This window comes from Fundulus heteroclitus, unplaced genomic scaffold (genome assembly GCF_011125445.2).
Source record: "Fundulus heteroclitus isolate FHET01 unplaced genomic scaffold, MU-UCD_Fhet_4.1 scaffold_80, whole genome shotgun sequence".
Lineage (NCBI taxonomy): Eukaryota > Metazoa > Chordata > Actinopteri > Cyprinodontiformes > Fundulidae > Fundulus > Fundulus heteroclitus.
In genome coordinates this window covers 309,174-321,885 of record NW_023397252.1, presented here as the reverse complement: position 1 = coordinate 321,885, position 12,712 = coordinate 309,174, and positions in this window count along the sequence as shown.

Below are 12,712 nucleotides of genomic sequence, written 5' to 3'. Positions count from 1 at the left end.
CAGACCGCCGCTACCATCCATCTGGCTTTCCAACGTTCGCTCACTGGACAACAAAATGGACCATTTACAACTCGAGCTCTCTGCAAAGAGAGAGCTCAGGGACTGCTGCGCTCTCATTCTGACCGAAACATGGCTTTCATCATCAATCCCAGACAACGCCGTTAGCCTGGAGGGGCTAGCTACTTTCCGCGCCGACAGACAGACAGAACTCTGCGGTAAGTCCCGAGGAGGCGGACTCTGCGTTTACACCAATAACACCTGGTGTAAAAATGCTAGATTAGTCACAAGTCTCTGCTCTCCGGACATTGAGCTTATGATTATTAGCTGCAGACCTTTTTATCTGCCTAGAGAGTTCACTGTTGTTATCATCGCAGCGGTTTATGTTCCTCCCAGCGCTAATACTAAAGATGCTATGGGTGTTCTCTATCGGACTATCTCTGAGCTGCAATCTGCACACACAGAGGGTGTTTTCATCATTGCTGGGGATTTTAACCAGGCAAATATGAAAACTGTTCTCCCTCATTTTTACCAACACGTGGATTTTGCAACTCGGGGAGAGAACACTCTTAAAGGAGCATTCAGGGCAGCCCCCCGCCCCCACCTGGGCTCTTCAGATCACCTTTCCGTGATGCTATTCCCAGCATACAGGCCCCTGCTGATCAGAGCAAAACCAACAGCGAGGCAGGTGAGGGTGTGGACTGAGGGAGCAATGGAGGCGCTCCAGGACTGTTTTGAGTGCTCTGACTGGAACATGTTCAAAGCTGCTGCAACTTATAAGGACAAGATCAACATTGATGAGTACGCCATGACTGTGTCAGCCTACATCAACAAATGCATTGAGGACGTCAGCACCACCAAGACCATCATCACCCGAGCCAACCAACGACCCTGGATTACTGCGGAGGTCCGTCAAGCGCTAAAAGCACGGAACTCAGCCTTCAAGTCTGGTGACAAGGAGGCATTGAGGACAGCGAGAGCCAACCTGAACCGTGCCATCAGGCTAGCAAAGCGGAACCACAGTCAGAAAATCCAGGAGCTTTTCCATGACGCCAGCAACACCAGGAGCATGTGGAAAGGAATCCGGGCGATCACTGAATACAACACGCCCTCCCCCCCGGTGGGTGAAGTTGATGCTGACTTCCTCAATGGACTAAATAACTTCTTTGGGAGGTTTGAGGCACTAAACAGCACTCCAGCAGTGAAAGCTGTTCCCCATCAGGAAGAGGAGGTCCTCTGCCTTGACACCGCCGACGTGTGGAAGACTCTAAGGAGAGTCAACCCGCGGAAGGCCCCAGGCCCCGACAACATACCTGGGCGGGTGCTCAAGGAGTGTGCAGGTCAGCTGGCTGGTGTCCTCACAGACATTTTTAACACCTCGCTGGACCAAGCCACAGTGCCAGCATGCTTCAAGTCTGCCTCCATCATTCCGGTGCCAAAGAAACCTCAAGTCACCTGTTTCAACGACTATCGGTCTGTTGCACTGACTCCCATCATGATGAAGTGCTTTGAAAGGTTGGTAAAGGAACACATCGTCTCCAGTCTCCCATCAACACTCGACCCGTTCCAGTTTGCCTACCGACGGAACCACTCCACTGAGGATGCCATCTCCTCTGCTCTTCACCTGAGCTTGGCACACCTGGAGGAGAAGAACACGCACGTGCGGATGCTGTTACTGGACTTCAGTTCAGCGTTCAACACCATCATCCCACAACATCTGGTGGGAAAACTGGAGCATCTGGGCTTCGGCACACCCCTACGAAACTGGCTGCTAGACTTCCTCACCAACAGACCTCAGTCAGTCCGGGTCGGACAGAACACCTCTGATGTCATCACCCTCAGCACGGGCTCCCCTCAGGGCTGCGTCCTGAGCCCCCTGCTGTTCACCCTGATGACACACGACTGCGTCCCCAGGTTCACCACCAATCACATCGTGAAGTTTGCAGACGACACAACGGGGGTGGGCCTGATCAGAGACGACAACGACCAGGACTACAGAGAGGAGGTGGAGCAGCTGGTGGGCTGGTGCAGAGACAACAGCCTGATCCTGAACGTGGAGAAGACGAAGGAGATCATCGTTGACTTCAGGAAGAACCAGCCTCACCATGCTCCACTGCTCATCAACAACTCAGCGGTGGAGGTGGTCAGCAGCACCAAGTTCCCTGGGGTGCACATCACGGACAACCTCACCTGGACTGTGAACACCACGTCACTGGTGAAGAGGGCACAGAAGCGACTGTACTTCCTGCGGAGGATGAGGAGAGCCCGCCTGCCCCCGCCCATCCTCACGAATTCTACAGAAGCACCATAGAGAGTATTCTGACCAGCTGTCTCTCTGTGTGGTGTGGAGGCTGCAGTGCCTCCAACTGGAAGAACGTGAGGAGAGTGGTGAGGACAGCAGAAGGGATCATCGGGGCTCCTCTTCCCTCCATTAAAGACATTTCATCGCAGCGCTGTGTGTCTCGAGCCCGTAACATCATCAGGGACCCCTCACACCCCCACCATAGACTATTCTCCCTGCTGCCCTCTGGAAAGAGGTTCCGCAGCATCCGCTGCAGGTCCACTAGGTTCTGCAAAAGCTTTTTCCCTGCTGCTATCAGACTGTTGAACTGCTGAACTGATAAAGTATAAAAGTGTACCACACTAGATCCGCTGATTTGCACATTTGCACATTTGCACATTGTATCGTATCCTGCAAAATTTATGCTGCACCTTAACCGGAAACGTACTGCAAAACTGTGTACAATGCAACTGTCTACTTTTAAATCACTGCTGCACCCTACTGCATATTTGTCTACATTTGGTTTACATTGTTTACATTTCAACTGCCTACTGTTCACTGCTGCACTTTATCCGGAAGTAAATTGAAATTTATCCTGTAAGTGACTGCGATTGATCACTGCACTTTATCCTGTACTGTAATTCACTGCAAGGTATCCTGTAGAGTTACTGCAATATTTCTGAGCTGTGTGAAAACGAAATTTCGTTCTGTATGCACTCTGTGTATACAAAATGACAATAAAGAAAGTCTAAGTCTAAGTCTAAGATATTTTTTGTATCCCCTTGTAAATTCTTCATTTAAAGAGCTAACAGCTTCAAAGTTTCTGCAGTTGTTGGTGATTATAAGAGATGTTTATGTGTCAAAACTCAAGAATGTGGAAAACTCTTAGTCCATTTTGGAAGGGGATACATATTCTGGCAGGCTGGACCCCGATATTTTTTGTATCCCCCTGTAACTTCTTCATTTAAAGAGCTAACAAGTTCAAATTTTCTGCAGTTGTTGGTGATTATAAGAGATGTTTATGTGTCAAAACTCAAGAATGTGGAAAACTCTTAGTCCATTTTGGAAGGGGATACATATTCTGGCAGGCTGGACCTCGATATTTTTTGTATCCCCTTGTAAATTCTTCATTTAAAGAGCTAACAGCTTTTATATATATATATATATATATATATATATATATATATATATATATATATATATATATATATATATATATATATATATGCTGTACATATATATATATTTTTATGTACATACAGAAGACCCTATTCCTCAACGCAACCTGAGGTTGCATGTCTTTCTCTCTCACATACCCCCTTTCCTGTGAGCCTGCTTTTAAAAAATAGCCACTAGTGCCTCAAAAACCCAGTAAAAAAATGCAAGGATAAATACTCACATCCTAAAGATAGCAGTGTAAATTTAAATATGAAACCACTGTCGCTTCATGCATGCTCAGTATGAGGGATTGCTGCAAAGCCATCAACAATGCAGACGACTGTCCACTGTGGCTCTACGCTCTTTCAGGAGGAGTGAATGCTGCTTGGAGAGACTTGATGCAACCTGCTGGGTTTCCTTAGAGAGGAAACTTTCAGACCAAACTGTCTGGTCAGCACTTATAACAATGGGCTGCAGTGCTTGAAATCAATAAAACGTTTAATGTGAAGTCCAAATATTTTTAAACACCCTATTTAATAAAATTGAAATGTAATAAAAAAAATTAAACTCCTCATATATTGTTGTATTTTTTTAAAAAGCGACATCTTTTTTTCTTAATATGGCTCTTGATTGAATTAAAATATCATTAGATCTGATAATTTTGGTAGTAACTTTTTTCTGTGTTCATTTGATCACACTTGGAATCAGCTTTATATGATCCATTCATGCGGGTCTCAAAAATACAAATAAACGAACAAGTAGACAGCTGTGATGGACTCGGGAAGGTGGGTTTTTAGTTTAAGCAGACAGACAATGCGACAATCTAATGACATAAAGCTAATATTTTCTTGACACATCTGGAGATGACCACAGAGCCGTTTACTTTCTCAGAGCGTGTTATACAAAATGATCAGTCTAGTTTTAAGCGATATATCAATCCCTTACGATCGCACTAACAAGTGTTACATTTTCAATTTTAACGGGACTATTCCTATATTTCGTTAAGAGAAATAAAACATCTTGATTTTCACGCCGAATTGGCTGGAAATGAGGCGGAGTTGACTGTATACGTTCAGCAAGCTGAATGCGCGCTCCCGACGCAGGGGATACACATTCTGGCGGGGATAACTAGTTTGGCACGACACCGGGCAGCTCGCTGCCGGCTCTGCCATCTCTGCTTCTTCCACAGGTGTTCGGGGTTGACTGTTGGGCGGAGCGCGCACACCTGCGGGCAGTTGAGCAGCACCAGGCCCCGCTATAAGAACTGCGCTCGAACAGCGGGAGGATGCCAGAGTGTTACCGTTGTGGTATGACCAATCGGCCACGGCTTTTCGCCTACTTACCTTTTCCGCAGACTAAGACAGTCCTCTGTGTCTCCTAGGTTCACTCCCTGAGCTCTGACGTCTCCTCTCGTGCTCCTGCGAGTTCTCCCGTGCTCCCGTGATCCCTCTCGTGCTCCACTGGTTTCCCTCTGAGTCGGCTTCTCCGGACCCAAGGTACCCCTCTGACGATCTTCTGGTTCCTCCCGCTGTTCTGATCCCTTGGATTCCCCCGGTGCTGCTCGGACCCACTCCTGCCCCAGCTTTCCACGGACACCCGTCTCCTCCACCGTGTGCTAGGCTGAGACCGCACTGCCCCCTCCCCGGTCAGGTTCCCAGCGCTTCATGGTAAGCTTACGCTCCTAGCAGATTTCCGCCGGCTCTCTTCCGTGGACTAACCGTTTGTTCTCCTCCGTAGTGTGTTCCGGTTCCCTGGTCCCCGTTTGTGTGCCCCAGCGTCTGCTGTGGCAGATTAGCTCTCGTCCTCCCCGTTGTTCCTTGAGAATAAAACCCGTGAAATCTAATCTGTCTCACCGAGTGTATTCTGCATGTGGGCCAAACATTTAAAAGCAAACATGACACTTATTACATATATGCAGCTTAAGCGAAAATTCAGACTGAAGAAACTCTATTGCCTACCTCCATCAATCAGGGACTCATCCGCCTCCGACACAAGCCAATCAGCTTTGAACTGCTCCTCCTCGAAGCCAATCAGCATCCTGGGTTCATCTTAAAAAGAACTCCACATCCTCGTCTCGGCCTTCTCGTCAGCGAGTATGCGGCGGCTGCGCCGTGTCCGGTTTGGACTCTGATGACCGGTTTCAAGAGACAATAACTTATCCTGAAATCCTCCTGCCATAGGAATACCGTCTAGCCGCAAATCTTCCTTTCCTACCTCTGTTTTCGTCAGCTCCGATTCCTGGTGCAATGAACTCGCAAGCGACGCAGACGCTTCCCAACTCTGCCTAAGTTCCGGTCAGCTTCGCTTCATAGCGCGCCGGGGTCTTTCTCAAACTGATCCCGCAGTCCCGTGGGGCTGGCTCTTGGTTCGCGGATCCGCCGACTCATCCGGGACCTCCTCTGTTTTTCATCGGCTTTGCAGCGCCACCTTGCCGCTCGTCCCGGTCGCAACTTTTCAGCCGGATCTACCCTCTCATTCACTCGCTAATGCGTTCGGAGCCAGCTCAGGTAATATGTATTCACCCATGTTCGTCCTCTATTCAGGCGAACGTGTTTCCTTTTACTGTTTGTTTTCGTTTTCTTCTTCTTCTGGTGTTGCCGGTAGCCACCGGGCTTGTGGTGGCATTGCTGCCACCTACTGGTTGGAGTATGAAGTGCATTTTAAATTCAGCAATTGATACCAATCGTTATTAAACCGCTGCAACTCTGGTGCAATTTGGCATCCGCTTGGACTGGTCTGTATTGGGTTCAGACTTCTCATTCATGCTGACCAGGCCACTTCTGTCACTCTTGTCACTTCAATGTTTTGCCAATCGATTCTTCAGGTGTTGTAAAATTATACATGTTAAAGTTATTTAAGGTTTTGTTCGTAGGTATTATCTGAATGTCAGCTGGGACCCTACGTCCGGATGGCTGTGGGGATGGTTTGAGTATTGGGCGATCTTTATCAGCAACTTGCTCATGTATTTAGGGATTGTCTATTTCTTCTTTTAGGTTCAAGAATTCATTCAAGATGAATATCCGGAGAGCATCACTGAAGGTGCTGTTGTCTGGGTGATACTATATTCAATTACGGATCCTCTGTGCAGGCGTGAGGCTAACTAAAGCTACTAAGCAATGAGATCATCAGTTAGCAGGATGCAGTGCAGAATCTGAATTAAATTATTAAATTCATCCAGACGACATGGAATAAACTAAATAAGCTAATCGATTCATAACAGCATTTGGTATGCGTTTGGCATTCTACGCATTTATGAGCTAAGCAAACATTATCGATTATCAATTCAATTCAATTCAATTTTATTTATATAGCGCCAAATCATGAAACATGTCATCTCAAGGCACTTTACAAAGTCAAGTTCAATCCTATTATACAGATTGGGTCAGATTATACAGATTGGTCAAAAATTTCCTATATAAGGAAACCAGTTGATTGCATCAAAGTCCCGACAAGCAGCATTCACTCCTGGGGAACCGTAGAGCCACAGGAAGAGTCATCTGCATTGTACATGGCTTTGCTGCAATCCCTCATACTGAGCAAGCATGAAGCGACAGTGGGAAGAAAAACCACCCATTAACGGGAAAAAAAACCTCCGGCAGAACCGGGCTCAGTATGAACGGTCATCTGCCTCGACCGACTGGGGTTACAGAAGACAGAACAGAGACACAACAAGAGAAACAAAAAAGCACAGAAGCACACATTGATCTAGTAATCTGTTCTACATTAGATGGTAGTAGCAGGTGAGCCGTCTTCTCTGGATGATGTCACAGTTAACAGAACGCCAGACCAGGTGTACCTACTATGAAGAGAAAAGAGAGAGAACAGAAAGTTAAAGCAGAAATGACAACACATAATGCATAATTGAAGAACAGTAGAACTCAATATAGTGAGAAAATTAGATCCTGATATACTCCAGTAACCTAAGCCTATAGCAGTAAAACTATATGTCTTAAGAAGTGTTACCCGTGTTTAATGGTCCTTCATTTTCTGGATGTTTTCTTCTTATAGATATTCTTTTCACTATTCCCAGTTGTTTTCTCAAACTAAACCTGTCAGCCTGCATTGAGTTCTACGTATTGATCTTAACTTAGTTCCATAATGGCTTTTGCCTGCAGACAAGCTCTCGAATTCTCGAGATATCAGTTCATATCAGTTATTTCTGAGCGTCGGCTGCTCTCCTCGCTCGGTCACCTCAATCTCGCAGGTGCATCATTTTAAGAGTCACGTTTTTATTTCCAGGCAGCTTGAGCTCACTAATTTCGTTTCCTTCCCTCCTTGAACAGGATACTCTGGTTAAGAGTTGCCGTTCTGAACTTTCCTTCTGGTCTGGCTTGCTTCTTGTCCGGATTTGAAATACACTTTCTATAATGTCTTTTTGTCTGTAGATGCGTTAAATTTTACGGATGTGCATCCGGAAGTTTTGGAGGATTCTAAATACAGTTGGTTTGCAGATTCGTGAAATTGTCAAAGAAATCGTTAATCTTGTGGCCTTTTTCATCTAGAGTTATTTCAGCATTCAGGATGTGAGCTGCGCAACAGCAGACGCTTGTGGAGCCCAATCGTAGGTGATGGCTATCATCAGCATGCCTCACATATCTGCTCTTGCTTTTCATTCATCTTAGCCGCCTAATGCTCATCTTAAAGGTAATCTAACTACGAATACTGGTGGTGGATTCAAATCTCATTCAAGTCTCATTAAGCCCGCGTCCTGTCCTGTTCATTCCCTCTTGGTCACTCATTCATTTATGTGCATCATCCCTAAGCATCATCTGTTATTTATCCTGTCATCCAGGCGTCCCGCCATGCAGTTGTCCTGTTATTCTGTTCATTCTTTCATGGTCATTCATTTATTCATGTTCCCTGCCATGTTCCCCACTACGTTCCCTGCATACTCCTTGCATGCTTCCTGCATGCTCCCAGTGTGCTCCCTGTGTGTTCCCTGCCATGCTCCCTGCCATGCGGCCTTCCCTGCCATACTCTTTGCCATGTTTCCTTCTATGCTCCTTGCCATGTGTTTACTTCTATGCTCCTTGCCATGTGTTTACTTCTATGCTCCTTGCCATGTGTTTACTTCTATGCTCCTTGCCATGTTTACTTCTATGCTCCTTGCCATGTGTTTCCTTCTATGTTCCTTGCCGTGTTTCCTTCTACGCTCCCTGCAACGCCCTCCTCCCTGCCATGCGGCCTGCCCTGCCATGTGTTTCCTGCCATGCGGCCTGCCCTGCCATGTGTTTCCTTCCATGTGGCCTGCCCTGCCATGTGTTTCCTTCTATGCTCCTTGCCATGTGTTTCCTTCTATGCTCCCTGCCATGTGTTTCCTTCTATGCTCCTTGCCATGTGTTTCCTTCTATGCTCCTTGCCATGTGTTTCCTTCTATGCTCCTTGCCATGTGTTTCCTTCTATGCTCCTTGCCATGTTTCCTTCTACGCTCCTTGCCATGTTTCCTTCTACGCTCCCTGCAACGCCCTCCTCCCTGCTATGTGGCCTGCCCTGCCATGTGTTTCCTGTCATGCGGCCTGCCCTGCCATGTGTTTCCTGTCATGCGGCCTGCCCTGCCATGTGTTTCCTGTCATGCGGCCTGCCCTGCCATGTGTTTCCTTCCATGCTCCTTGCCATGTGTTTCCTTCCATGCTCCTTGCCATGTGTTTCCTTCCATGCTCCTTGCCATGTTTCCTTCTATGCTCCTTGCCATGTTTCCTTCTATGCTCCTTGCCATGTTTCCTTCTACGCTCCCTGCAACGCCCTCCTCCCTGCTATGTGGCCTGCCCTGCCATGTGTTTCCTTCCATGCTCCTTGCCATGTGTTTCCTTCCATGCTCCTTGCCATGTGTTTCTTTCTATGCTCCTTGCCATGTGTTTCTTTCTATGCTCCTTGCCATGTGTTTCTTTCTATGCTCCTTGCCATGTGTTTCTTTCTATGCTCCTTGCCATATGTTTCTTTCTATGCTCCCTGCAACGCCCTCTTCCCTGCCATGCTCCCTGCCATGCTCCCTGTGTGTTCCCTGCCATGCTCCCTGCGTTCTCTGCCATGCTCCCTGCGTTCTCTGCCATGCCCCCTGTGTTCTCTGCCATGCCCCCTGCGTTCTCTGCCATGCCCCCTGCGTTCTCTGCCATGCCCCCTGCATTCTCTACCATGCCCCCTGCGTTCTCTGCCATGCTCCCTGTGGTTCCCTGCGTTCTCTATGACATGCTCCCTGTGGTTCGCTGCCATGTCCCCTGCATGCTGCCCGCCTTGCTCCCTGCCATGATCATTCATTCATCACGTGCATCAGCCCGAAACTGACCATTCACCTCACCTTCCACCTCTCCATCAACCTCACCTCATCTTTCCATTCATCTTGTTTAAATTTTGGTAAGCCTTTGCGACAATGGCCCTCTTTGCTAAGCTTTCACATCTTTTCTCCTTCATTACTCATCCTTCTCCTTCTCTCTGCCTTTTGAACTTTCTGACGCTCTGGCCTGGACCTCGGCATTTTTGGGGGGATAATTTCCCTTTTCTCATACATCTGCTTATCTACGTTAAAGTATAAATCACTGTTTATGTTCCTGCCGAGGTCCGAGCGCCAAGTTTAAACTATCGTATCAATAAATTTATCTAATCGCTTTTCTCTTTGTGAGTCTTTAGTTTGAATGATGCTAAAGGCGGAAATACAACTGAAGAACTCTTGCTTACTTCCATTCAATCAGAGGCTTGTTTGCCTCCAATGGAGCAATCGCTAAAAGCCACACCTCTTCGAAGCCCAATCATCATCCAGCGTTCACCTTAAACAGCAACTCCAAATCATCTCTCGGCCTGCTTTTGGCAAGTGCAAGAACCATTGCGCTAATGTCGTATTTCGCTTCAGACATTCCCCTTTGCAAGCCTTTCAGTTCCAAGTATCATCCTGAGACTGACAATCTCTATTCATGCACCCTACTATACACCTCACCTCATCTCCCCATTCATCTCGCTCAACTTTGGTAGGCCTTCGCGGCAACCGGCCCTGTTTGACGCACCGGCCTCGACCTCGGCAATTTTTTGGGGGAAATATCCCTATTCTCATACGCCTGCTTATGCATATTGAAGTATAATTCAGCGTGAATTTTTCCTGCCGAGGTCTGAGCGCCAAACTCTTAAAATATTGTATCAATAAAATTCTTCTAATTGCCTTTTCTTTCTGTGTGAGTTTTTCAGATTGAAATGCAGCTTAAGCGAAAATTCAGACTGAAGAAACTCTATTGCCTACCTCCATCAATCAGGGACTCATCCGCCTCCGACACAAGCCAATCAGCTTTGAACTGCTCCTCCTCGAAGCCAATCAGCATCCTGGGTTCATCTTAAAAAGAACTCCACATCCTCGTCTCGGCCTTCTAGGCAGACAGCGGTGGCTGCGCCGTGTCCGGTTTGGACTCTGTTGACCGGTTTCAACCCACCTCCATCCCCTTCTCCACCATCGTAGCAAGCTTCGCCTGGCTTTCCTACGGTCCTCCTTCGACCTCGTCCCCATCAGAGTGTAATTCCTCCTGGACTCTTATGAAATTCCCAGTCACTCCTTAAAACGGTCTGGCAGAAGACCGCCATGCTGAGCCTGGTTCTGCCAGAGGTTTCTTCCCAAAGGGGAGTTTTTCCTCTCCACAGTCGCTTCATGCTTGCTCATCATGGACAGTTCATGCAAACCTGTGTTTATCAAGTTGGACATCTAGCTCAAACAATTCAGCATATGGACTGAACAAACTTTATGTATCTCCACTCCACCACCAGTTTCAGACCTGGGGGGAAATATCCCTATTCTCATACGCCTGCTTATGCATATTGAAGTATAATTCAGCGTGAATTTTTCCTGCCGAGGTCTGAGCGCCAAACTCTTAAAATATTGTATCAATAAAATTCTTCTAATTGCCTTTTCTTTCTGTGTGAGTTTTTCAGATTGAAATTTTGAATGTACTTTTTAAAATATTTTTAGACTGAAAGCTTGAGACTTCCTCCACATTGTTTGCCTTTTTTGTTTGTTTTGTTGTGCTCCTCACAACTTCCTGAATTTGGATATTTTATTTGAATCCATCCATCCATTTTCTTACACGCTCATCCCTATTGGATTCGCGTGGGGTGCTGGTGCCTATGTCCAGCTGTCAGTGGGTGAGAGGTGTGGTACCCCCTGGACAGGTCACCAGTCTATCGCAGGGCAACACAGAGACATACAGGACAAACAAACATTCACACACACACACACACCTAAGGAGATGATTTTGGACTGTGGGCGGAAGCCCGGAGAGAACCCATGCATGCACAGGGAGAACATGCAAACTCCATGCAGAATTTAGACATTGTCTAAACTAGATGATTCAATACATCTTCCCATTATGAAATGGGAGGCGGATTTATCAGTCAGCTTTGAACAAATGTCCCCAGAGATACCGTGTGGGGCTTTGGTGAGGTGAGGGTGAGGTGTGGTAGACACTGTGTCTCCAGGTTCATGGCGTAGGCTCTGGTTGGCTCGCCCGATCTCTGAGTGGATGGGCTTGTGGGTCCTTGGGGCTGAGATCTGTGTGGGGGGTTAGAAAGAAAGAAATGTTTATCAGTCATTGTAATTGTACATTTCAACGGAATTTACTTTCTGCATTAAGCCCATCCCTTAGGAAATAGTGGGCAGCTATTAAAGTGGCACGCAGTTGGGGAGCAATCTGGAACTAATGGTCTTGCTCAGGGACCCACAGTGTCGGTCTTCTCCTTCTCAGAGTGCAAGTGCAGTTCTCTACCACTAGGCCATCTGGGTTGGAGCTGGAGTATGGTACGTTAGCTTTGGGGTCTTGGCTCTCTGAGATCCGCGTCTCCATGCCCCCAAATTATGCATTAAAAGAAGTTTTATTTCAACAAGGATCACCAACAACTGGTTTATGAATTACTGGATTAGAGATTAGCTGCAGTGTGTGTTTATGAATATATGTGTTCTTGTGGGGAAGTTTGAATCGCTTTCTCTTTTCTTACAAAGCACAGTCTTTATTATTCTGTATGGAACCTCAAGAAGCAGTTGCTGGTGGATGTGAAACACAGATGGACATCATACTTTTGGCTTTAGGTGTACCTAAAGGTGCATCATGGTCCCTTGCATCTCTCTTTCTCTTCATCCATGACCATCCAGTGGGATGTGGCGTACCAGATGCACATCAGGGAACGCAATGGGTGTAATGGGTCCTCTTCTCTTCTTTTCTTCATACTCCCTAGCAATTGTGGAACTGCTATGACCTTTCTTACGCTCCAGATTCTTGCCACTTCTGCACAAGCTTTCTGCGATATACG